At 36.3% G+C, this 26,124-nt stretch overlaps 2 non-coding genes across 2 annotated transcripts; both read right to left on the reverse strand.

Moving 5' to 3' along the window:
- Nucleotides 1-20,628: 20,628 nt before the first annotated feature.
- On the reverse strand, nucleotides 20,629-20,699 carry TRNAG-GCC (transfer RNA glycine (anticodon GCC)). The gene has a single exon. It is a non-coding gene; the product is annotated as a tRNA-Gly (tRNA).
- Nucleotides 20,700-21,820: 1,121 nt separating this feature from the next.
- Nucleotides 21,821-21,891, reverse strand: TRNAG-CCC (transfer RNA glycine (anticodon CCC)). Its single transcript has one exon. It is a non-coding gene; the product is annotated as a tRNA-Gly (tRNA).
- Between the last annotated feature and the right edge of the window lie 4,233 nt (nucleotides 21,892-26,124).

Raw genomic sequence — 26,124 nt, forward strand, 5'->3', positions numbered from 1 at the left:
AAACCTACGAGAGACAAAAGAGGAGGATCAAAATAATAAAAAAAAAAATTTCTTACATTATATACTAATAAACGCCAGGCCAACTTACACAATTTAATTAATTAATTTTAAAAATTCTGTTCTGTTGTTCTTTTCACATATCCTGTTCTCTTCCGGAGTGTGTGTTGTCGTTTCAAATTTTATCTGAGCTTTTAAAAATATATCAGTGCATCGGCCGAGAATCGAACCCGGGCCGCCCGCGTGGCAGAGGCGAGCAATCTACCGCTGAACCACCGAAAACAAGCTCGCAGAACTTAACTTTAAAAGAAAATTCTTTAGTTCAGTTCGCAGCTGAAAAATAACGAATGAAGTAATCGTAATTAATTTAATGCCTTTTTCTCCCTTTCGGATCTGATATGAAGCGAAAAAGAACTTTTTACATCTTACATTTAGAAGTAAAAAAATAGTAACGAGAGGAGAAAAGTTGGTTTAAAAAATTTTAAATTGATTGATTTTTCAGTTTAATTTGTGTACATTTTCACTCATTCTGCTCGAAGATTCGTGTATGGAAACTGAATTTAGGTTAGCTAACAATTAAACTTAATAACTTATTAGTTAGATATATCTTTTATTCTAGAACAATTAAATTGCAACTAAATTCTGTGAAAATACTTACTCGGTCGACAGATCAAATAGCCGAATGTTTATATAAGAATGATGACTCTGTATCAGGACGCAGTTAAGATAGACAAAGAGCCTAAATATAAGTATCAAATAGAAGTAGGTGGGATACCAGAAATTCACCACTGGTCGTATAGGTAGGATCAGGCTGGAACATCAACTGCGCAATGTATTTAAACCCATAAACAAAAAATACAGTTTCAGCACTGTTTTGAAATGCGTTAAACATAATTTATACATACACTTTTGAAGAAATTATTAAAATATCAGGCTACTTTATATGGAATGACCGTTTTTCTATATTGTTAACGATCAAAATCACAAATAGGTATTAGCTGAAATTTTTATAAGTATGCTCCATCTACATTAATAAACTTCTCACTCGAATGAAATTTGTTTATTTTACTTGTAGTTTCAAAAAATATCTTAAGCCCAGAGTCAATAAACTTGAAGAGTGAAGCTATATCTAGAAGCTTGGACTAATGTCCTGCAGACTCTAATAGACGGAAAGCGAGTTATATCTTAGACTGAAACAAATCAGGAAGTTTAAAGAAGGTTAAAATAATCTTTATATTTCAGCCTTAAATAAAGAGAAAGCACAGCTTGTCAGATTGACGAACCTCAGCTGCTTGTGGGTATTTAAGTTAACCTAAAGTTAAATTCAAATGCAGGTAATGTAATCTGAGACTACAATACAAAATAGACTACTTAGCTTCCCCAGGATAGTTAACGACACGTATTTAATCAAGAGGCTAAAGCGGGAATAAAACTTGGCAGAACTGGTGATACTAAAGAAGAGTAAGGCGAGGGTACTTCAAGTTCTAATCTAAACATTCAAACCCTCAGCTTAAATACAGAATCAACTAGATTGAATTCTGGTTAGCGTGATGGAAAGGAAAAGTTACGGTAAAGATTTAAATCATAACAATGAGTTATTTAACGTAAAATACTTTGTCAAAGTCTGTAACAATTGTTTTGGCAACTTCTTTACTGACATGGCGTTTATTCACTGAAAGTGCATCCAAATGTTTAACTGCTAAACACTTTTGCCCGTAAGTCATACTGGCAGCCCTTTTCGAGCAGCCTGATATGCCCATATGTAGTACAGACGTCTCATTTCTAAATTTTAGTTTTTGCCTATACTGTATTATTATATTTTAGTTTAGTTTTTTTCTTTTTTAAATGGCTTAACCTAACCTTAAGAACAGGTTTGTGGGGTTTTTCTTCTTTTCTTTTTGCTATAGAATTCGTAGTAAAGCATCGGCGTTCTTCTAGATATATTTTGTGGCATTTTGTTATTGATAAACATATCGCATAGTGAAGTTTTATAACAAATTAATAAACCTTTATAATCCTATTGCTAAAAGCATATAAAATAATTTTAAGTTATATTATTGCAATTTGCGTGTTTTAATTTCTGCTCCTTCCTTATATTGAATATATATAAAAAAACCTTCTGTCGTCTTTCTTTGTTATAAAACTGATCATGGCAAGACGAAATATTAAGCTGCAGACAAAATTTTCAGATGTCTTATAAATACGAAATGTAAAGTTAAGTAAAATATTTATTACTACTTCCACGTATTAAAAAAGAGAACACAACATGCGCAAAATAAGCTTATCACTCATGCTTATGAATGCGAAAACGTCAACTTAACAGGGCAGTGGTAAAATTTATCTCTCTTTTTATATAGGTACCTTATTTTTGACATGAATAATTTTTCACGTATAATTCATTTAAAATTCCGTTTTCTTTTAAATTCTGTAACAAAAATATACATTTTTGGATAGTTTTCTGAAATTTTTTGAGCTGAGAAGTGGCTTTAAAGAAATATAATCTGCGGGAGACAAATCTAACGCGAGAGAGATACGACCACAAAATTGAATTCCTTCATTTTCTGTAGGATCATATGTGAAATGTAAGATCTTTTATCCTCATGGACCAGAGTTACGTTTTTTCATTTCACGAGCGGGGGCTTTATGAACAGCATTTTCCGATGCACCAGATTAATTTGTTGACAATGATACTCGGTATTAATGATTTCAACGACTGACAAATGATGCACGCGTTACGCCGACAGACTATGGTTTAGCTAACGCGATCAGAAATATCTGGATTTCCTCCGATATCTCCACAGAAGTGCAGACGATTTTTGCAACCAGATCCATTTCACACTCGATAGAAGTTTCATGTACATATAAGTGCTCTGCAAGGAAAGAAATCCATGCTGCTCAAATCCGGAGAGAATGGGGGCAAGGCAACCGGTCCACCACGTCCACGCCATCGTTCACCAAATGGCGTACCCAAATGTCACTAAACACATCTTCCATAATCAGGAGGCACCGCATCATATTGAAAGCACATGTTGTGTCTCACATTTTTTGGCACGGGGTAGAGTAAGCTTACTGATAATTTACTTACCAGCTTACTGATAATTTGCTGATCTCATAGGGGAAGGCAAGAGTTAAGGCCGGACTGAGCAATCGCCGATCGAACATGCTAGAAAGCCTGTTCCTTTCGGTGGTGTATTTAATTATGGCAAAGCACACTAGGGCTATCTGCCTAAGAGGAGGGATGCCTTTCGTGAAGGACTTTCTAAGGGAAACTGGCTCGTATACACGTTACACATGGGGAAAACCACGAAAACACCCATGCAGCCAGCCCGTTCGCGGGATTCGAACCTCGGACCGAACTACCAGTGTTCAGCGGCTTTACCGCTCGGCCGCTGGTGGGCCCCTGTTCCTTTCGGAACAGACTTACTAGCATGCTTACCATCTTACTGATAATTTGCTGATCTCAGAGGTGAAGGCAACAGTTAAGGCCGGACTGAGCAATCGCCGATCAAACATGCTAGAAAGCCTGTTCCTTTTGGATCAGGCTTACTAGCATGCTCACCACCTTACTGATAATTTGCTGATCTCATAGGTGAAGGCAACAGATAAGGCCGGACTGAGCAATAGCCGACGAAACCAGCCTAAACATTATGAACAGCACCACTTAGCGACGTACGATGACTTTTGTGGTGATGGGTTGCTGAGGAGTTATCAGTCCTTCTGAGATGACCTGCGGGCCCTTCAAGTTTGTACTAATATTTATGAGACTCCCTATATAAACATATTTACCTTAAATTTTACGTTATTCAAAATATTTGACGTAAGAAATCAATTAACATAAAAACTCTCATTTTGTATAAAACAGCCTAATATATATAATTTTTTTTAAATGTCTGTTTTTGTTTTGTTTTGTTTTGTTTTGTTTTGTTGTAGCGTTGCGCGCCTCTAACTTGCACGCAACCAAGAGATGACTGTGAAAACTGGATAAAAGACAGGGTCTTGTTAAGGGTTTAAGTCCCTTTTTATTCAACGTAATAAATTACGCGTGCTCTTGACGCTCACAAACTGCGCCAACTCGGCGGTAAAATAAAAATAATAACCTGAAAAGAAACTAAAGACAAGACTCTAACTACGAGGCTCTCTAAAAGTAACTAACTCACCGCGTTTTACAATACCGCTGCTAATTCAGCAAACTTGAAGATCACTTGAACGATTAACACTACTTCCAGGCAAGCACACAGGCCGAAACGCGGGGTTCTTCAATTTCTGGCCAACTACCTCCGCGCTCGTGAAGTAAGAATATCACACCTCGAACTCGTTTCCTTTCTATTTAAATCAGAATACTTCCGCTAATAATTTGAATCCTTGCGCGTTCTACTAAAATTTACATACTCTGGCATTGGCAGTTCCAGGGGAAAGTAAGGCTTGACAGGAAAGATAGTTTAAACTTAAAATAAATGTTAGTTAAAATAAATATAAACCCTACATTGTTTTGTTTTGTTTTCTTTTTTCTGTGTTTACGTAATCTTCGTTTGATTTTGTTTCTAAACTGTTCAGATAAAAGTTCGGAGATTAAAAAAGCAAAGGTAATTTATCTTGATATTACTGCTTATTGCATGTGAATAGCAGACTATAGTGAAATGAGAGGAAATGAATCAGAAAGAATTTCTGTTCTGGATTAGCCAAAAAAAAGTTTTCTTGATCATCTTTTTTAACTCTAACATACTAAAAAAATATTGACTTTTTTTATACTTTACCAATCGACTTTAATAGAGTACCCTGTAACTTTTAGAGAACATATAATTAAGAATATTTTTATACCTAATTTTTCTAAATTTTTTAGCATACGTTATTAAAACTAAAAAAATTTAAAAAGTTTTGAAATGCATTTTATTTTAATCTTTTTTTAGTCTATAAAAGATGAGAAATTAGTAAAGAAAGGTAACCACTGTCTCTACAACTCAGGAAATTATTCACAGTAATAAGTATAGATGCGAAGTTAAGTCATAATCACCTTTTTCTTTTCGAGATCTTCTAATATATCCGATGGTGTAAGAATCTACTAAATTAATTTAATTTTTTCTGAGAACAAGTTGATGTAAATATCCATCGCTGTTGACATCTAAGGATAATAATAGTCAACCGGTAGCTTTTGGAAACCTCCCCAGTAATCGGAAAACTCTGATAGTTTCAGAACAAGCTCACATTGGAAGATTTTTTTCTGAACTATCCGACAGAGCGAAAATCGACGTTTTTCAATGATTGCTTTGAGCTTTAGGCAAAAATATTCGAGAAAATTATAATTGAATAAAAAAAATGTTATCCCAATTTTTGGAAAATATCTCTTTGGGATAATGTATTATCCTTGCAAGGGATAATGTATTGTTACGAATTTGGTATTTAAAAAGCTAATGTTAGTTCAATTATAAATTAAATGGTTTTATTTCTCGCGCAGTGCAGCGCGTGACGAATATTAAAAGAAAGCTAAAATTGAAAATAAAAGAGCGCGTGCATTAAATAAATAAATCTCTCTTTTTGATTTCGAGAAAGTGCTAGAAAATTCTAGCGCGTGATTTTAAAATCTTATAAAAGGAGGAAAACATCTCAGTTCGTAGTAGTTGTTTAGTTTGTTGTTGTTTAGAAAACTGCTCTTGTTGATTGTAGCGAATTCGCGGATTAGCTTTCTTTAGCTGTTTTGAATTAAGTTCTTTTGAACGTTTGAGTATTTAAAAGATAACTACTGTGATATATTGTGATACTGCACGATTATTTGAGGACATTTAATCATATTTGTTGTTATAATAATAAATTTTTGTTCATTTTTCATCGGACTTGTGCGTTCATTTCGTAACGAACCCGTACGCAAGCAACAATTTTTGGTGTCAGAAGTGGGATTTGAATGCCAATAACAAGAGCGATGGAGGAGCAATTGAGGCAGCTCATCAGTGCTTTTGCTGCATTTAAAGAAGAAATGAAAGAAAAGATGGGTGCTGGTCAGGAAAAGATGGAAGATTCCGTTAAAGGAGAGATGAGATCTGTTAGGGAGGAAATGAAATTGGGCCAAGAATCCGTTAAGGAAGAAATGAAATTGGGAAACCGTTAAGGACGAAATGAAAGCCGTTCAAGCTGGTCAAGAAGAAATGAAAAGAGAAATTACCTGCATAATAGAAAATAAATGTGAAGCTATGGAAGGCAGAATTGACACAGTTGAAAATAAAGTTGGACAAATTGAAAAAAAAGTTTCTTCCGTAAAAGATCAAATTGAAGAAAGAGTTTCTTCGGTGAAAGAACATATAGAAGGAAGAGTTTGTGCCGTCCAACACCAAATCAAACAACAAATTGATGATACGGTTTCTGCAGTAGCCAAGAAGTGGATATTTTAAAGAAATTCGTAGCGACGGCAGGGAACAATAGTGATGGTTTTAAATTTTTACCCATGCCTTCTCTTCCCTCTCTGAAGTTATCCACTTATGATGGGAAGACCTCCTGGCAAGTGTATAAAACACAATTTTCTATAGTGGCGGATGCGAATGGATGGGATTCCCAAACTAAGGCCTGACATCTTGCCGCTTCGCTGAGAGCAGACGCAGCGGCTATTCTGCAGACGCTTCCTGAAAACCAAAGACTTGACTTCGAAGCTCTATCCGGTGCATTGGAGCTGCGCTTTGGCGAGAAATGTTTAAAAGACTACAGCAGGCTTCAATTAAAATCCCGTCAACAGAAGCCCACCGAATCACTCCAGGAACTCGCCACGGATGTTGAAAGGCTGTCCCACCTCGCCTTTACGGAGTGCCCGAGAGAAACGAGGGAAATCCTGTCGCTGCAATACTTCATCAATGGCATCCGGGACCCTGAAATACAGAAAGCACTGAGAATGGCGGATGTTAAAGATTTGAAAAGCGCTTTAGCGTACGCCATGAAATTCGAGGCAGCCCAGCAAGCCACTCGTCGAGACCGCCGCTGCTCAAGTCCAGGAGCCAGGGGATCAAGTCACCGCTCGTCTAGACGATTTAACTACACAACTGAACGCCTTGAGACGGAATATTGGTGAGAAGAAACCGACCGTTAAGTGCTGGAACTGCAGTGCTGAAGGACACATACGACGAAACTGCAGAATATCCCAGGGTACGGATGTTAAAACCGCTCTTTAAAAACAGCAGGGAAACTAATTAGTGGCCATCTCGCGGGGCGGAGATTGCCAGTAATGAAAAGCCCCAGTTTAAAGCGTTTCAGATTTCTGCAGTGAGAGGCGGCAGTAATGGGTTTTTTATAATAGGACATATTAATGGAGTTCCCTGCAATATGACGATAGATACAGGAGCCAACGTTACCATCATCCGAAAAGATTTGTCTCAACAACTGGGAAACAAACTTATCTGGACGCCGCCCTACTTTACCCTCCAGACTGTGTCCGGTGAGAATATCGACATCGATGGAAAAATAAACGTTAACATCACGTTTGGAAGTGCCGCTTACCATCACACGGCAGATGTAGCAGAGATCACTGATTCTTGCATACTCGGATTGGACTTTCTAAGGAAATACAATTTTTCCTTGGACTTTAAAAATAGCGAATTGCGTTCTACATCTGGGGATATAGCCCTATTCGGAATTAATGATGGAATGAAATCTATCCACAAAATTATAGCTCAAGATGATATCCCAATACCCGCAAGAACCGAGTTTTTACTTCCTGGATCCATAGCCGAAAATAGAAATTTCCACTACGGCATCATAGAATATCCCGATAACTGTAATAGCCCAAAAGGAGTACTAGTAGCCTCAACACTCGTCGACCTATCCAGAACGGTTATCCCGGTGAGAGTCGCCAATGTAACTGAGAAGGCGAGAGTTATTAAGAAAGGTGAAGTGGTTGCAACATGTACTCCAGTAACCACCGTTGAAAGAAAGAGTAACATCCAAGAATCCGTGTCTTCAGAAAGCATTACATCAGAGTTACTTCAAAATGCGCAATTAAACGATGAAGAGAAGAATGCTGCCGATCGCGTTATTAAAGATCTTCAAGTTGTTTTCTCCCGCTCGTCTTCTGACGTGGGTCGAACTAGTTTGACACAACATAGAATAGATACCGGCGATCATCCCCCGATCAAGTAACATCCAAGGCGTCTACCGTTTGCTAAACAGGAAGAGGTGCGAACACTGTTAAATGATATGGAAGAAGGCGATGTCACCGAGTTTTCAGCAAGTCCATGGGCATCTTCCTTCGTTCTCGTCAGAAAGACAGCTCAACAAGATTTTGCGTTGACTATCGCCGGTTGAATGAGGTTACGAAGAAAGACAGTTACCCTCTTCCTAGAATTCACGACATTCTAGACACTCTTTCTGGAAGCAAGTGGTTCTCAACGCTTGATTTAAAGAGTGGATATTGGCAGGTAGAAATACACCCTCATGACCGAGAAAAGACGGCATTTACTACGGCACAAGGGCTTTGCCAATTCAAGGTGATGCCGTTTGGACTGTGTAATGCGCCGGCAACATTCGAACGCCTCACGGAGACTGTTTTGAAAGGTCTTTCCTACGAAGCCTGTCTGATATACCTGGACGATATCATCATCGTCGGAAAGAGTTTTGAAGGCCATCTAGAAAATCTTAGAAAGGTGCTTCAGAAACTGAAAGAAGCCAATCTAAAGCTGAGTCCCGCTAAATGCAAATTGTTCCGAAAGGAAGTGACTTACCTGGGACATGTCATCTCTGCAGAAGGTGTGTACACGGATCCTGAAAAGGTGTCAGCCGTTAAATCCTGGAAACGTGTCGAAAATGTTCGTCAGCTGAGAAGCTTCCTAGGGCTTTGCACCTACTATAGGAGATTCGTGAAGGACTTTTCTTCCATCGCAAGACCCCTTCACAAGCTGACAGAGAGTAAGCAAAAGTTCTTGTGGACAAATGAATGCGAGGATGCATTTAACAACCTAAAGGAAGCTTTAACATCTGCTCCAATCCTGACGTATCCTCAGCTCGACAGACCATTTATTCTCGACACGGACGCGAGCAATGAAAGTGTCGGTGCGGTTTTGTCCCAAGAAATAGATGGCCAAGAACGTGTAGTGGCGTACTGGAGCAAGTGCTTGTCTAAACCGGAGAGGAATTACTGTGTAACCAGGAAAGACCAGCTGGAAGACCGCGACATTAAACCCATAATTGATTTAATGGAGTCATCAAACAGAAAACCTACTTGGCAGGACATTTCTATCTGTAGTCCTACAACAAAGCAATACTGGGCACTCTGGGATTCACTTCACATTCGAAACGGCGTCTTATACCGGAAATTCGAATCGGATGATGGGAAAACGTTCCGATGGCAACTGATACTTCCAAGATCCCGGATTCCTGATGTCCTTAAAGAACTACATAACAGCCCTATAGGAGGTCACTTTGGAATTATGAAGACCTTACAGAGAGTTCGTGAGCGCTTTTACTGGAATAATGCAAAGGTTGACGTGCAAAAGTGGTGCCGATTTTGCGATGCCTGTGCAGGTAGAAAAGGACCGAAGAAACGCAGCCGAGGCAAGCTGCAACGTTACAACGTAAGTGCGCCGTTTGAACGTATCGCCTTTGACATCTTGGGACCTCTGCCACGAACTGCTGATGGCAACAAATGCATACTCGTTGTCATTGATTACTTCACCAAGTGGCTTGAAGCGTATCCTATTCCTGATCAAGAGGCTGTTACAGTATCTGAGGTGATGATACAGCACTGGATTTCCAGGTTCGGAGTGCCTCTTCAGTTACATTCCGATCAGGAAAGGAATTTTACCTCGGTAGTAATCAAAGAACTATGCAAACTACTCGGCATTGACAAAACCTATACGACGCCATTACATCCCCAGTCGGACGGCATGGTAGAGAGGTTCTATCGAACCATCCTTAAGGGGATACGGGACGTTTAAATGAAAAATTCTTACTTTTTGTTCAAACTTTAAAATATTTTTCAGTTATGTGTATTGTGCATGTATTTACCTAAATATACAATTTTATAATGATTGAGGTAAAATTTTTCAAAAACAAGTAAAATAATTTTATGTATTTTTACGTTTTATATTCATATAGCCCCTTGCGCATAAAAATTAATCAGAAACCTACAATAATTTTCCTAATGAATCTATATCAAATGATAAATAAAATTGGGCATGCATTTTAAAATAGGATGAAACATCATTGAAAGATAAATTATTTATTAAATTTTCACAATTTTTTGAATTTTTATGAGTCGTTATTTTACAAAAAGCCTAACAATTCCTAGAAAAGTTCATCAATAGTAAAATGGATGCACAGTTCTCTTATGAATAGTATTGGAATTATATAAATCAAGTATGAAAATAATTCAAGAACAATTAAAACGCAAGAGATAAATTCAGTACTCAAATTTTTCAAAAATCTGAAATCCGTGAAAACACAATATAAAGATTTACTTTTACTTACATACCTGAAAATGACTTATAAATGTTTCTGCATTCTATTATATTACTACTTCATTTATTAGTTCTTTCTCAGCTCAATTTTGTTCATTTGGCTTAAACAGAATCAATTTTATATGCTATGCTTTGTAGACAAGCATAACACACGGTTCATCACGTAGACTTGTATTTACTTGCTAACCTACTTTTACCTATATTTCAAATATTATTGTCTAAAAATTTTTAGTTATTCTGCATAGCATTGCAAATACAATATGATATAAATGAAATGGATTTAATCTATTCAAGTCTTTGATTGATTGCACAATGGCAATTTGAAACAAAAGCGCGTCAAACTCTTTCTAAATATTGGTAGAAGACATTCGGTTACAGAACAGTTTTCAGTGTTTCTTGGTATCAAAGCAATGGATAGGAAAGCTTGCAATAAATGTGTTGTTCAGCTTGTAAATGTAATCAAATGTATAAAAGAGAACGTATTTGAGTTGGCCAGAAAATAGTAAGGAATAACATGAAAGCTGGTATCCATCTATGAAAGGTAAGTATATTATCGACACTGGAGTGTCGTTTCATGGTATATGGCATAAATGTAGACACAATTCCTTGAATTCTATTGGCTGTGCTAATCATATTTTGACTGACCTAGCAATTGATTTTGCGGTAATAAACTATATATTTACTCAATTTTATGCAACTTTTTATACTTGATAATGACATCAATTTGAATATATTTTAATATTTATGGGAAAAAAACTAAATGCATAAAACATAATATTTTAATTATTTTGGAAAATATATCAAAATGTGATTGTTCGATGGTAGAAAAATTTTACAGTCGAAGAGATTATAGATAAGTAGCACAAAAATTTAAACATAGGTCAAAACAGAGTTAAATAACTTGATATTCAATTCTATGCACATTTAGATATTCAGAATCACATTGCTTTGAAAATACTTTAATATTTCAGGCTAAACATGACTAATTAAAAACATATATAATTTCATTCAAACATATATAATTAAAAACATATATAATTTCATTCAAACATATATAATTAAAAACATATATAATTTCATTCAAACATATATAATTAAAAACATATATAATTTCATACAAACATATTATCAGGTTCTGTGTTCCTCCTTACTTGCTTTGGGAACATTAACTGTCCTGACTCGGAACAGGGAGCTTACTAAAGCTATGTTCAATAAATTTGGGAAGTAGACAATACACACAGGAAGGGTATACGAAACCCTTTATTTTTCTCTCTTTACAATGATTTCCGGAACTTCGGAATACAGAGACCAACCACTTGTGGTCTGAACGTAAGAATATAAAAAATATTAACTAAAAATCTAACTAAACTAACTTTGGATTAATAAACAAGTGCTTAACTCCAAGATTGGCCATATATTAACAAAAAGCCGTATGTAGTACAGAGAACTGCTAACACTACGATACGTTTAAAATTATCAAGAGGATTAAACCTCTAGCCTTGAAGGCAACCAGCAACCGAGTAAAACTACTATGGCAAGCGGCCTGCTTTTAATAGCTCCTTCCTCTCTCTCGCTTGGCAAAAAGCCACAACTTAAGTACTTTGCGTTCGCAAGACAAATTTGCATAAATAAGTTAAAGCTTTTAATTCTGGCCGGAAGTAGAAAATAAGAAGTGATAGTAAAGATTTAAAATAAAATAAACGTTAGTAAAACTTAGGATCCTTACATACTTCCCGCCAGAGTTAATTAGTTTGAAACTGAGGTCTAAAACGACCTTGTTGAAAATATTTAGCTCTAGAATCTAACGCGAGGCCAATCTTTTACAAACATTTCTCACTAGAAACTAGAAATTAAAAAAAGTCGTTTTTACATTATCAACTCCTTGGACAAGATTTTCATCTGTACTGCATCTAAACAGGAGTTCTTAGTTGAAATCTGGTTCCTTCCAGAGATCTGGAAGGAAAACTAGTTTAATGAAATGTTACACAATTAAATGGCAAGTAACATGAATACTTATATTTCTGTTTTAACATTCTTATTTCATTCATGACGTTATTTAATTATCTCCCCGTGATCTCTGACATGTGTTGTAAAGGAAAACACCAAACACGAACGTGTCTATGTACAAGTGTTCAACACTACCGCCTGCAATCAAAACACTAACGTGTTAAAATTCAACATAACAAGATCTCAGAACACACCTTATATTCAACTCTAAACCCTGAGGTACTATTCTGAAAAGTGGCTAACTCTGAAGTGTAGCGTCAGAGAGCCTAACTACATTCATTTAACCTTTAACACATATTCACAATAATTTGCTCTTTTTACAGTCACACGAATTAGTTAAACTTTTTGGCATTACTTTCACTTTTAACATATCACAGTATTTCTTAACGTTTAAAATAACAATTCACATTGTATATAAGGACATATTAACATGCCGTAAATTTTACGCATTTTAAAACATACATTAGTAGTACATTGTTAACTTCTATTCTTTTCCAAGCAAGTGCCAATTCTTCTACATTGAAATACTACATTTCAAAAGTCTTTCAGACTAAAACTTCTTTCTTGCCAGAATCTTTTAAATAAAATTTTATACAATAAATAACTTTTACAATTTTCTTAAGGTACCTTTCTCAAAGATTATAAATGCTTTTTTACAATATTCAAGTATTTACACATTCCTATTATACATTAATTTTAGTTTTACTCGCGAGTAATTGAAAAACAATATCAAAATAGGTAACAACTCATTTCTTGCCTTTTTGGCGATAAAGGTAGACCTCACATGAGGTAAAACGTCTTGAATTCTGCCACTTGCAGTAAGAATGAAAAATTAACTTAAGGTTTCAAAGTAACTTAAAGTTTTACTTATCTTTGTAATATTCGGACATCCTTTTCTCTGCCCAGTCCTGGAAGGTAGCGAAGACTACGGTTTGGTTTATCATCCTTCTTGTGCGGGTTCGCCCTTCGGTTCCTTCCTCGATGAGCTTTCTTTTTCTTCCAGTGCGGTCACACTTGAAGACCTTCTTTTTAGCCTCTGCCCGTGGTCTCGGCCGTTTGATGGCAGCTGGTCTTGGCGGACCCGGGACAACTCTCTGTCGTTCCTGCTTGGATCTCGTTGCTGGCTGTTCAGATTTTCCTTGTTTCTTTGCCTCCGCAGCTGGTGTTCCTTCATCAATTCGTCGACATTTGCTGCGTAGACTCCTATCCGATGGGTAGATCTTCCGTTTTGGAGCCGGGATATAGTTGCCGTCATTTCTCCTGGCTCTCTTTGCATTCGTCGTACTTCTCCCTTCTTCATTCTGGGGGTGGTCGTGCCCTCTCTTTTCTGGTCGGTGGAACGGCTTCTTTTTCTTGTTACCTTCAATTTTCCAACGGGGAAACTTTCTTTTCAATTGCTCCTGCCTCCTAATGGCTTGCCCTTGTGATTGTCGTTGTTCCACCTCTGGAGCTTGTACCTGCAGTGCCTGCCGTGCCGGATCCTGCAAAAGATATTTAAATATTGACATGTTATTACGATTATAGAATGGTTTTATCTGGTCAATGTTTGCGGAGCATGTTTCACCATTCCTGGCTTTTAACATCACTACAGCCTGAGTTATTTTTTCTATGACATATGGTCCTTCAAATCGTGGAAAAAACTTGGCAGTTTTATCTTCTGGTGCTGAAGAAAGTGAATGCATAATTTTTAACACTTCATCTCCTACTTTATAAGTTACTCCCCGTCGTTTCATATCATAATAAAGCTTCTGTTTTCTCTGTGCTACTTCAGTGTTCTTTTTTGCTTCTTTAATTAATTTTTCTATATCACCCATTTTAAATTCTGGGGCTCTTTGTTGAACATAAAATAATTTATCTAACGGCGTTATAATCTTTCTGCCTAAAAATAACTCAGCAGGAGTTTTGCCCGTCGTATCATGTTTTGCGGTCCTAAGGGCAAAAGCTAATTCATTGACATAGTTATCCCAGCTTTTATGAAAATTTTTAACATAACTACGGATAATTTTCACTATATTTCTATTGACCCGTTCCGCTATATTTGATTGCGGCCGATACGGGACCATTTTTAAATGACGTATGCCCAGTTTTTGGCACATGTCTTCAAATATATTACTTACAAATTGAGGACCATTATCCGATATAACTTTTCGGGGCGCCTCGTAATTTAAAATATATTTATTTAAAATAGAATCAGCAACTAATTTCGCGGAGGCTCATTTTAAGGGAACAATTTTGGTCCACTTACTAAAATGGTCAACCATAACAAGGAGATACCGACTTTTATTTAACTGACTTTTTGGGAAAGAGCCCAATAAATCGATGCCAATTATTTCATTTGGGAATTCCTATTTAATGCTATTTAGAAACCCGGATGGGCGGAAATTAATATAATTAACTGCTTGACATGTTGGGCAGGACTGGACATACGCTCTTGTTAACTTTTGCAGCTCAGGAAAATAAACTGCTTCGCGTACGCGTTGGATGGTTTTTCGAAAACCAGCATGAGAAGCTAATGGGGAGTCGTGTAACTCCTGCAGTATATTTAATCTAAGACTAGCTGGGATAACAGGTCGAAATTCGTTGTTGGAATTCGTAGTTTTTGTATAAAATAATAGACCATCTATTAGTTCGTAATGGGCCGCCCTATTTCTTATCGCCACAATATCTTGGTGTCTAAAATTTTCAGGATCCTTTAAATACTCATAAATGTTTCCAAACTCAGGATCCTTACCCAGTTCAGTTATTACAGTTTCTCGGGAATGTATCGTACATGCTGTGAGCATTGCCACCTTTACAGTATTACCTTCTTCATCTATTTTTATTCTGGATAGGGCATCTGCTACGATATTTTCCTTTCCGGGGGTGTGCTTGATTACCAGATTGTAACTTGAGTGCCCATCTTATTAACCTTGGGCATAAGTTTTTCCCTGAGTACAATCTAGTTACCGCCGCATGATCAGAATACAGTGTTATTGGCGCCCTTCCAAAATAGACTCGGAACTTTTGCACTGCTAACAGAACTGCAAGTGCCTCTCTCTCAGTCGCGGAATAATTTCTTTGTGTTTGATTTAAAGTTCGACTAAAAAATGCCACGGGCTGCTGAATTTGCGAAAGTACCGCTCCTACCGCATAATCCGAAGCATCCGCAGAAATTTCTAAATTCTCATCATTTTCAGGAAATTTCAAAACAGGGGCTTGCGTTAATGCTTGCTTTAATTTTTCGAAAGCACTATTGGCTTCGGCCGTCCACGATAATCTTGCCTTTTTCCTTTTTAATTTTAACAATGGTTCAGCAATAGCTGCAAAATCTTTTATAAAGGACCTATAATATGAACAAAGTCCTAGAAAAGAAGAGAGCTTCTTCGCCGTATTTGGCGGCGGATACTTTTGCACAGTGATTATTTTTGATTCGTCTGTCTCGATTTCTTTCTGAGATATTTTGTAACCTAAGTATTTTAATTCAGAGGCTGCAAATTTGCACTTTTCGACATTAACTTTTAGACCGGCCTCATTTAACAATGAAAACACCTGTCTTATATCCTGTAGATGTTGGTCCAGATTATCACTAGTAATAATGATATCGTCTAAATAGATAAATGTGGACTTTCCAAGAACAGGCCTTAGCACAATGTCCATACATTGCTGAAATGTTACCGGTGCCCCTGAAAGGCCAAACGGCATACGCAGGAATGCATAAGTGCCAGACTTGGCTATAAAAGCAGTCTTAGGCACATCTTCCGGTCTAAGCCCTATTTGAAAATAACTAGTCGTTAAGTCTAAAGTAGTCATATATTTGGTAGAAGTTATGTTCCTTAGAATTTCTTCGATAATAGGTAACGGATATACCGGATATTTAGTCATGGAGTTTAATTTACGATAGTCAATTGCAAAACGCCACCTTTTCGGATGTGTTACCGAATAGCCATTATTTTTCTTACATAACACAACCGGGCTAGCATAACTACTTGAGATGGGCGTTATGATCTTTTTACGTAACATATCTCGAATGTGCCACTCTATAATTTTTTCTTTATTCTTATCATATCGGTATGGTTTGTGGCGAACTGGCAGTGAATCTCCGGTGTCGATACTATGGTTAGTAACTTGAGTAAATCCGGGAATATCACTAAATAACGAAGCAAATTCACTTACCACTTGTCGAATTTTTTGTTGCTCTTCCTTAGGCAGGTGGTCGAGGTTTAATGTCGGTGGTTCTGTTTTTTCTTCTCGAACTGGTTTCATCGTCAGCTTAAGGGACGCTTCGTTAAAATTCAGCGTTGCTTCTGCCTCTGAAAGAAAGTCTATCCCTAAAATGTGCTTGCAAATTCTTTACGATAAAAAACATAATCTTTACTTGCTCGTCCTTGATACGAATGTATAATGGTAATTTACCTATGCACTTGCATCTTTCTCCCTGCGCAGCTAACACTGTCGTATTATCCGAATTATATATGCGGTATTTACGGAAATACTTCCTAAAAAAATCTTCTGCCACACAGGAACACTGCGCGCCTGTACCCAGGAGTGCGGTGGCTGGGATGTTATTCACCAACACTTCAATCTTTGGAAGAGTCAAATTTTTAACCATCACTGTATTTAATTTGAAGGAAGAGGGTTTTCTTGGCCTTCGGATTTCCGCACCCTCCCGTCAGCAGAAATCTGTTTTAGTTTAAATCTTGTTTCTTAATTTCCATGCCTTCCTTCTTTTTCCGCTGGCCTTCAGACTTTTTTCTGGCTTACTATTGAACTGTAGACGTTCGCCGGTTGTTTTTGGATACTCGGGTTTCCTTGCCCACTGATTCGCTTTGCTTCCGTAGCCGTGTTCTTGACTTTGCTGTGGTCTTGGCGCACCAAATTGGCTTCGTTGCTCATACTGGCGTCGTCTTTCAATGTCCGCCGTTCTTCTACTTTCAAACTGGATTGCTAGCTCAAATAACTTTTCCAGTGTAGTCGGATTCCTTAATTCAATCAAGTCTTGTACTTGGGGAAGTAACCTCGGCAAAATCACTTGAATTATCTCAGGATCCGGACGGTTTCCATACAAGAGTTTAAAGACGTGAATTTTTCTTAAAATAAAGGTGGAAAGATTTTCGATTCGTTGCTGATATATGCTGAAAAGTTCCGTTTCTAATCTTGCACGATCTCTTACGACAGGGAAGGCTTTTACTAAGGCAGTCTTAAAATTTTCGTAAGTATAGGTGGGACTCCCCGCTTGACCCAAGAAGCTTCTGCCTATACATTTGAACCAATTAAGCGCTTGGCCCCTCAAAGCGCTGGTAGCTAAGGTGACTTTCTGGAACTCATGTACTGGGTACAGCATGAAGTGGTCATCCAATTTTTCCAAAAAACTGGTTACCGGTGAGTTTCCATTAAATGTTGCTTCTGGTTTCATCGATGCGCGCATGGTCTGGACGATGTAACCAAATCCTTCCAGGGCGGCAGCTGTCATTTCTGGATTCTGAGCCGCTTCTGCAGGCAGCACAGGTTCTTCTTGAAACTCGGCCATGGTTATTCTTCTTCGTTGGGTGCCACTATCAGGGCTGGTGTTCCTCCTTACTTGCTTTGGGAACATTAACTGTCCTGACTCGGAACAGGGAGCTTACTAAAGCTATGTTCAATAAATTTGGGAAGTAGACAATACACACAGGAAGGGTATACGAAACCCTTTATTTTTCTCTCTTTACAATGATTTCCGGAACTTCGGAATACAGAGACCAACCACTTGTGGTCTGAACGTAAGAATATAAAAAATATTAACTAAAAATCTAACTAAACTAACTTTGGATTAATAAACAAGTGCTTAACTCCAAGATTGGCCATATATTAACAAAAAGCCGTATGTAGTACAGAGAACTGTTAACACTACGATACGTTTAAAATTATCAAGAGGATTAAACCTCTAGCCTTGAAGGCAACCAGCAACCGAGTAAAACTGCTAAGGCAAGCGGCCTGCTTCTACTAACTCCTTCCTCTCTCTTGCTTGGCAAAAAGCCACAACTTAAGTACTTTGCGTTCGCAAGACAAATTTGCATAAATAAGTTAAAGCTTTTAATTCTGGCCGGAAGTAGGAAATAAGAAGTGATAGTAAAGATTTAAAATAAAATAAACGTTAGTAAAACTTAGGATCCTTACAATATATAATTAAAAACTTATATAATTTCATATATAAACTCATAGCATACATACTTTCGAATTATAAAAACAAATCACAAATATAAGCAAACGAACTTCGCCGTGCCACTAAATGTAAACAAAACTCGAAGTAGTTCCTGTTGCATTCACGGAAAGAATAATATGCATGTTGCAGTTCCTACAGTTCGAAATAAAATAAATTAGTTGCTTTTCTGCGAGTGCAAAGTCTGAAAAACAAATATGGCAGCCCTTTAAATGCCCTTTAAATGCATTTAAATGTCCATGTCGAAAACGAAATTTCCTTATAAAATGCTTAATTTTCGTCGCAACTTAAAAATTCTTTTTTGTAAACATCGCTTACATTATTCTTTATTTTTAGAAACAAAAAATGAAATTTCGAATTTTTGAAGGAAATTTACGAATCTGAACGTCCCTTGTCCTCTTAATAACCTCTCATTAGTGGTTTCCAGAAACCAACAGGATTGGGACAAGAAATTACCACTGTTTTTACTGGCTTACCGCAGTACTGTCCACGAGACTACCGGCTATTCCCCATCACAGATGCTCTTCGGTCGTGACCTTCGTCTGCCTTGTGATCTCTTGTTCGGTCGCCCTCCGGATGCTCCTTCATCGCCTGAGGAATATATTCAAGATCTCCAGGTCCGGTTTAAAGTGATGCACAACTTTGCACGAGAGCGAGTCAACTTGGCGACGGAGAAGATGAAGACCCGATACGACACAAGAGCTACTGAACATCAATTCCACGAAGGAGACAAAGTGTGGTTGTGGAATCCGACTCGACGGAAAGGACTTTGTCCGAAATTACAGTCACCTTGGGGTGGTCCGTACACGGTTCTAAACAGGCTGAATGACGTCATGGTTCGGATCCGTAAGTCTTCGAACTCTAAACCTAAAGTCGTTCATTACGACAGGTTAGCTCATTACTATGGCCATAGTACGTAATGTAAATAATTGTAAATAGTATAAGACGATGGTCCTTTTTGTTTTTAAATGTGTATTTGATTTGATTTGTATTTAGTATTTGATTTGATTTGTATTTAGTATTTGATATGCATTTAGTATTTGATATGCATTTATTAGTATTTGATTTGTATTTGATAGCATTTGATTTGTTTTATTTATTGCATTTATTGTTCATGTTGTTTAATATTGTAATGTAATGCTTATTAATGCATTTATGCCACAGTTGTAAGTTTAGCTTCCTGTCCAGGGATTCTACTGCCCGGGACGTGCAGTCCTTGGGAAGGGGCAGTGTCACGAATTTGGTATTTAAAAAGCTAATGTTAGTTCAATTATAAATTAAATGGTTTTATTTCTCGCGCAGCGCGGGATGAATTTTAAAAGAAAGCTAAGCCGGAAAATTGAAAATGCGAGAGCGCGTGCATTAAATAAATAAATCTCTCTTTTTGATTTCGAGAAAGTGCTAGAAAATTCTAGCGCGTGATTTTAAAGTCTTATAAAAGGAGGAAAACATCTCAGTTCGTAGTAGTTGCTTAGTTTGATGTTGTTTAGAAAACTGCTATTGTTGATTGTAGCGAATTCGCGGATTAGCTTTCTTTAGCTGTTTTGAATTAAGTTCTTTTGAACGTTTGAGTAGTTAAAAGATAACTACTGTGATATATTGTGATACTGCACGATTATTTGAGGACATTTAATCATATTTGTTGTTATAATAATAAATTTTTGTTCATTTTTCTTCGGACTTGTGCATTCATTTCGTAACGAACCCGTACGCACGCAACAGTATTATTATCTGTGAAGTATTTTAGGAAAAAATGGCTCATGAAAAAGAGTCAAAAAGTAATTTAGTAAGATTTGTCATTATTTTCAAATATATTAACTTTTCTAATATCATTGTTTTTTCTGAATTGTTCTTATAAAAAATTCTCTGTCTTATTCAGAGGAACCTTGCAATTAAAAGTATGTATTTAAAATCAGCATTTATAAATAATATAATTGCAGTCATCTTTTTCGCATATCCTGTTTGCTTCTAGAGAGAATGTCATCGTCTTAAATTTTAGCTGAACTTTCAAAAATGTTTTATTGCATCGGCCGGGAATCGAACCCGGGCCGCCCGCGTGGCAGGCGAGCCTTCTACCACTGAACCACCGATCCTTCGATGAAAGGTTGAGCAGAACTCATCTTCAAATGAAAATGCCCTAGTTTACTTCACAGCTTGATAAATAACGATTGAAGCAACTGTCATCAATTTAATGCTTTTTTCTCCCTTTCGAATCTGAAATAGAGACTTTTTTTTTTTTTTTTTTTTCCTTTCTTTCTTTTTTTAAATTTAGAAATCGATTGTTTTTATTTAGGAACTGTATTTATTTATTTTTAAATTTTGCTTAAAAAGTAATCTTATTCACTTACTATACATTCACTATAAGGATAACCTATAAAATTAGACTATTTCAGTCATTTAAGTGAATATGATGTAAGTCAGGAAGTAAAATATGGTATTTCTTGTGAGCATTCTCTTTTTACTTTAGCCAGAGCCTATTACGTTGTCATGTTATTTCATTTAGTTGTGCAGCTTTAAAACATTAAATTATATTTTTTGCCTTGGTGTCCTTCGGATGCTTTTGTTGCTTGCGAGTCTGTATTTTCATGGAAGAATGGTTGTCAGAGCCCTAAAGAGGTTGGACTACTACTTTCTACTGCAATTTTGGGAGAGAGCGCCGGGAAGTTATACTAACAGTTTATAATAGTCTACCGATGGTTTTCAGAAAACCAACCAATAATCGGAAAATTATGTTAGAGATTCAGAACAAGCTCATTTTGGAAGATTTTTTTTCCGATCTAAAGATCGAAATTCTTCAATGATTAGTTTGATCTTTAACCAAAAATATTTGAGAAAAATTGTAACTAAATAAAAAAAAGAAAGCTATCTCAGATTTTGGAAAGTATCTCTTTGAGATACTGTAATATCCCTGCTTACGCAAGTGTGTGAAATATTTTAGGGAAAACTGGCTCATAAAGAAGGGACAAAAAGAAATTTCAGTAATATTTTGTCGCAAACGAAAGCGCAACATTTTTTTTTAATTATTATTGTAAATATATTGACGCTCCTACATACAATCATTCTTTTTCGAATAGTTCGTATACACTTCCCGATCTTATTCGGAGAAATTTTATAACTAAAAGTACGTATCTAGGATTGGGATCTAAGAAAAACACGCTTCCTGAGTGCATGTGATCGTTTTAAATTTAGCTGAGCTTTCAAAACATGATCACTTTGCATCGGCCGGGAATCGAACCCGGGCCGCCCGCGTGGGAGGCGAGCATTCTACCACTGAACCACCGATGCTTCAAAAGAAGGGTGCACAGAACGCAAGATCAAATAACCTATGCCCTAGTTTACTTCACAGATTCAAAAATAACGATTACTTCAATCGTTATAAATTTAATGCTGTTTTCTCCCTTTCAGATCCGAAATGAAGCGAAAAGAACTTTTTTTCTTTTTTTAAATTTGGAAATCGATTATTTTTATTTAGGAACCGGTTCTTTCAATTTGCTTAAAACGTAATCGTATTAAACTTTATATTCACCATAAAGCCAACCTGAAAAAAGTAGACTATTTCAGTCATACAAGTGAATATGATATAAGTCAGACTAAAATATAGTACATTTTGTGAGCGTTCATTTTTTATTGTAGCTAGAGCCTATCTTACGTTTGATGTCATTTCGTCTAATTATTCAGCTTTAAAACATTAAATTATATTTTTTGCCTTGTAGTCCTTCAGATGTTTTTGTTGTTATTTTCCAGCCCATATTTCATGGAAGAACGGTTGCCAGAGCCTCAAAGATGTTGTACTTCTACTTTCCACCGCAGTTTTGAGGGAGAGCATCGCGGAGGTAGACCTTCAGATAAACGGATAAACGTAATATATTATTATTATACCTCAAATAAAAGTTTAGGAATCTAAAATAGGCTTCATTGGACTCGTGTTTTTATGGAAACGATAGAAATTTTCATAGCTTTAAGCAATAAATTAACGCTTGCTTGTTGTTGTCTTGTTCATGTACTTTATGGAAGAATGATTGGCAGAGCCTCAAGGAGGTTGGACTGCTATTTCCACCTCAATTTTGATGGAGAACACACCGGGGTGGGGTGTCCGAGGGTCTCCCCACCCTTCTCTCCACTTCCACCATACCTCACGAGAGGACTTTCGGCTCGCCATATATTTCTAGTGCCCCCATGCCGCAAAGACACTATACATTTACAAATATCCATGCCTTCTCCAGGATTCAAACCCGGACCCTTCGGCACCGGGGTAGACTCCGATTAGAATTTTTTCTCACCATTGCATTTCCAGACCTCTTTATTATTTTTATCAGCTTAAATATTGCTACCCTTGATAATTGCAAAAGTTTTTCAAACAAAATTGCTAAACCGAGCAAAGTAGCTATTTTATCTTATTAGGAGATAGCTAAATATTTGTCAGTAAGACCCGCTTAACGCTGGTCCATTTAGTGCTGTTTCGGTTTAACGCGTTTTTATAGGAATAGCGGGATTCCCTGAAAACTGCTTTCAACATAGGGCTTCCCCGAAATCGAAAATAATTTATCTGCATTATTTCCACTCTCTAGAGTAACACAAACGTATTTTTATTATTTCCAACATTTGTTGCTGTTATTATAAGTATAAATTTATGTAATGTAATGATTTATATACTGATAAGTATTATACTTTTTAGTTTTCAATATGAGGGATAATAAGAAAGACGAAAATAAAGCAATAAGGAAAAGCATTTCGCTAGAAACTAAAATGCAAGTGCTTAGAAGATGAGATAGTGGTGAACGTCTCAATGTCAAATTGGTGTTGCACTGAGCTTCTCAACTTCAAGAATAGGGATACTTCTCAAAAATAAAGAAAATATAGTGTCATTAGCAACTACAGAAACCACTGCAACTAAAACAACCCGTTCTAGAAATACGATAGAGGAGATGGAAAAACAATTCTATATGGACTGACGACGAAACTGAACGCAATATGCCATTAAGCCAAGTTAATGGAAAGAGCGAGAAGAGTTTTTAATCACGTTCAGATTGAAACAGGTGACACAATTGAAACTTTCGTTGCAAGTCGAGGATAGTTTAATAGATTTAAACATCAAAATAATCTTCATAAAATACAGATTACAGGAGAAGCAGCAAGTGGAGATATAAAAGAGGTGGCATCCCGCGTACCCAAACGATATTAAGGACAATAACTGAACGGAGAAACTATCCTCCAGAGTCAGTTTTTAATGTCGATGAAACGGGCCTATTTTGAAACGAATGCCAAAACGTACATTCTATCTCGTGAAAAAAATGAGCACCAGGATTTAAAGCTGCGAAAGCTCGCTTAACACTTCTTTGGGTGCTAACGCCGATGGAGACTTCAAATTAAAGCCACTTCTTGTTCATCGGTCCAAGAGCAATGAAAGGAATATCAAAATCAACTTTATCTGTAATTTGGAGTCTAATAAAAAATCATGGATAACGATGAAAAATTTTTCATAACATTTTGGCCCGTCTGTTATTCAAATCAAAAAATTTATTACGAAATCAAAAACTCGAATCAAAAGCGCTACGTTTAATGATAATGCTGCAAGAAGCGCAACAAATTTATCTGACTTAATAAACATGCATTCCAGTAGAAGTGGTTTTTCTTGCCGCCTAATACAGCTGCATTAATCCAACCGACGGATCAAGGTGTTATATCAAATTTTAAAGCTTATTACCTGCGGCAAAAATTTAGACAAATGTTTAAAAAAACAGATGGAGAAGATAAGCAATCAAAAAGAAATTTTTGGAGGAACTACAATATCATTGCTATAGAAAACATAAATCTTTCTTGGAATGAAGTAACAGAAAAATATTTGAAAGAAGTGTGGAAAAACATTTGGCCAGATTAATCATAGACGATGACACTAGAGATTCTGTTGTTGATATGAACGAAATAGTGGAATTTAGTTAAAATCGTACTTTAGATTCCGTTAAGTTAAATATTCACTCAACTAGATTGGGAAGACGAAACACATTTCAGATATCCTTAATTGTTGGTGATAACATTGAAAAAGGCTACTACCGCTTTAAAAGTGTGTCTTTTTTCATGGAATCAGCAGCAATTAATTTAACAGTTAGGTTTTTCTATAATGTATCTTTAATTGACCAATAACTTCAATGTGTTACAAAAATTTTTAAATTACAATAAATGTTTACTCTACTTGCCTTGCAGACATTGTATTCTGTCCTTTGAATCAAAGTCTTTATTAAGTCTGAATTAAATTAAGTCAAAATAATGAAATTCTTTACGCTTTCTTTTATAGTACATTATATACATCTACGTTTTATTAAATGCATACTGCTGTCAATTTACTTTGTAAATATTTATTTTTTTCTTCTTTTCTTTCTTTCTTTTCCTTTTTTGGGGGTCAATGTGCAATTAAAGTTGCTTTAAATTTATTTATTTATGTACGTATTATTTACTTGCACTCACGTTGATTGCTAAATGTTAAGAAGACATTGAACTAGACTAATGTTGGAGACATTGAACTATTCTACAGAATTTTAATCCTAAATATGTTTTTATTTGAAGGTATAAATGCATACAATGTAGTTTAGATAGTGTTTCAAATTCTAGCCAAGCATTTGGCATTAATAGACTTTACATAAGAAGATATTTAACCGAAAATTGCGATTTTTGAAATTTAAAAGTTGAAGAAAAATTACGGATGACTAAGTAACAGAAAAAAGAAATCCCCGTTTCATCAATTCTAAAAATGAATTAGATAATACATATAAAACTGAATTCACAGACATTGCGTTAAATAATGAATCTAGGTGAAGGAAACCAAAGCCTTAATCATAAACTGCAGGATTATAAGGAAAAAAAGGGGGTAAAATTCTGACGTAATATAAAACGAAAAATGCAGAACAATTGTAGTTTGCAATGTGAATAAACTAAATTTAGGCAGATGAAAAGTTGGCAGCATTTTTACAATTCAGGGAAAGAACCCCAAAAGATGGCAGAAAAAATTTACCTTAAAAAGACTTTTCAAGGTAAATGACTTGTATTCCATGGGAAAAACCACTAAAATTATTCTTTAGGATATCCATTCGCCATTATTTGAATCCATTTCTAACTATCTACAATCAGCAACTTTTCGCTCGGCCATCAGTAATCTTGCAGTTCTGAAACATTTAATTAAATTTATTTTGCTATTTCCAACTGGTGAAAAATATATTACAGCTTTGATCGTTATTTACTGCACCTCTTTTGTACTATAAATTTACTCAACAGTCAGACCATTAGTCAGAGATTTTACCGTTTGGCCGCTGATAAGCTCCATATGGACATATTTCAAATATCATATAAAATCAGCAAAACTGGCATATCAGAGTATGGTTCGCACGTGAAGACTTATCACAGAGGGGGATTTTGTGGGACGAAAGAGTATAGTTAAAGATTTTACCGGCAGATGTAGATATGTGTACCATACTATGCACAGAAAAGGAAAATTTATTGCAGCTTTTATTATGATTAGCAAAAAAC

This window comes from Stegodyphus dumicola, chromosome 3 (assembly GCF_044657685.1).
Source record: "Stegodyphus dumicola isolate Sdum_Otavi_A_Nest chromosome 3, ASM4465768v1".
In the NCBI taxonomy this organism is placed as follows: Eukaryota; Metazoa; Arthropoda; class Arachnida; order Araneae; family Eresidae; genus Stegodyphus; species Stegodyphus dumicola.